This window comes from Grammomys surdaster, unplaced genomic scaffold (assembly GCF_004785775.1).
Source record: "Grammomys surdaster isolate TR1022 unplaced genomic scaffold, NIH_TR_1.0 125881, whole genome shotgun sequence".
Classification (NCBI taxonomy): Eukaryota; Metazoa; Chordata; class Mammalia; order Rodentia; family Muridae; genus Grammomys; species Grammomys surdaster.
Genome location: NW_021620706.1, coordinates 2,738,315 through 2,740,561, shown reverse-complemented (window position 1 = coordinate 2,740,561; position 2,247 = coordinate 2,738,315).

The window sequence follows — 2,247 nt, the reverse complement described above, 5'->3', positions numbered from 1 at the left end:
AGCCTCTGATGGGAAGTAGACAGACCAATGGAATGTGCTCTTCTTTATTTCAGAGAACTTTGTCCGTAGTTCTTTCATGCATTGTGGAGAAAATGATAAGTAGTGGGAACAGGATGATTATTCAGCTTCTTGTTATTATTCTAATTGCTGTGTCTCTTTACTTGGTCACATAGCACGAGGGAAGATAAGCAACAGTAAAGTACACTGCAGCAAACCCATCATGTGTTATATCACTCACTCCTCTGTCTTGGTTTCCAAGTGCAGTTAACTCAGGGGAAGCAAACTTTTCTGTGTTTCTAGATTCTGTGATGGGGACCTTGGGAATTAAAACTAAAAAGGAAGGAGCCTACATATATACACTGGAATAACTGACTAATGAGGGTTGGATAGGCAATTTAGAGTGTAACCAGGACAGAAACTCAAACAAGGCAGGAACCTGGAGACAGGAGCTGATGCAGAATACATGTACAGGTGCTGTTTACTGACTTGGTCCTCATGGCTTTCTCAGCCTACTTTCTTATAGAATTCAGAACCAGCCCAGAGCTGGCCCCACCCACAATGCTATGAACACTTCATCAATCACTAATTAAGAATATGCCTTTCAGGCCTGCCTATGACCTGATACTACAGAGACATTTTCTTAATTGAGGTTCTCTCCTCTCAGGTGACTTTAACTTATATCAAGTTGGCATAAAATTACCCAGCACAATGTTCAAATGTGGAAAACTCTGAGAGGGAAATAAGTGCAGAAAATATTGAAAGTTAAGGGGATGCTTAGTGAGGATTGCCATGAGGTCCCCTTTCTTGTCTTCTATGCTCAGAGTCTGGACTCATTTCAAATGACTTAGAGCCTAGAGTTGTACTCTGGTTTACAAAGAAAGAAGCCTTTGTAATGTGAGTCTCCCTTTAGCCAGTTAGAGGAGGGCAGAGAACTTTATTCTGTATCTGCTTTTTCTTCCTTGTGTTTATTCCAGCTCAAAATGATCCTAATCCCAGTTGACGGAGTTGGGTTGAGCATCTTGTAATGCTCTACAGATGCTAACCAAATGATTCTTAGAATTATTTTGGTGGGCCAGGTGGTGGTGGTGCACGCCTTTAATCCCAGCACTTGGGAGGCAGAGGCAGGCAGATTTCTGAGTTCAAGGCCAGCCTGGTCTACAGAGTGAGTTCCAGGACAGCCGGAGCTGCACAGAGAAACCCTGTCTCGAAAAACCAAAAAAAAAAGAAAAAAGAATTATTTTGTTGATTGATAGTGCTAAAGATATTGTGCAATCAGATCAACAAAGGAACAACTTACTTATCAATTGATAAGAATAGAAAGCCATTCGAGAAAAGGAACACATAGTGCAAGAAGTGGAAAGTTAATTTTTATTTCAAATGCTTTGATGAAGGAAACTTTCATTTCATTGCAAATTTTTATTTCATATGTTAAAACAAATTACTCTTAAGGAAATCTTATTTTGCTAATGGCATTGTTTGAAGCCAAAGATCTAATTTTTTCATGACTTTTTTTTCCTGGATAGTTCCAAAATGTGTTTAAAATACAAAATGCTTCCATTTAAAGTGATGATTAACTACATACTATAGCTTCAGATGGAGCGAGATTTCTGATCAATATTTAATAATGATTTCACGGTAAGTGGGAGGGTAGGCTCATTAGAACTCTAAGTGGGAAAAGGATGCATTTTAATGGAGAATTAGCGCACGGTGCTCTGGAGGCAGGGGACGTTTACTTTAGAGATTTGTTGTGATTTAAAATAAGGTGTCTTAAATATAGCATTTTCATGCATTTCTTTTAAATGATAAATTGTGTCCTGAATCTAAAAGTGTCAGCATTATTATGATGGATGTGACCAGAGATGGAGTCTGAACAGCTTAAATGAATTAACATTCTGAGAACACAGCTCAAACATTTTGGAATGGCTCAGCTTTTAACTCGTTCAGACAAAATATGTATTTCTTCTGTTCTAAAATTCAGTAGTGTAAGTTGAAAATCTAGCTATTTATTTATTTATGATGCTGTGGATTGGATATGGTTTTTAATTATAGTCTTCTTTACATATTATAGATATATTATACATTGCATATACGCATATTATTATCTGTCTTTGCATGCCTGTGTGTCTTCCTTCCTTCCTTCCTTCCTTCCTTCCTTCCTTCCTTCCTTCCTTCCTTCCTTCTTTTCATCTGGCAATCTCTATATCTATCTATCTATCTATCTATCTATCTATCTATCTATCTATCTAT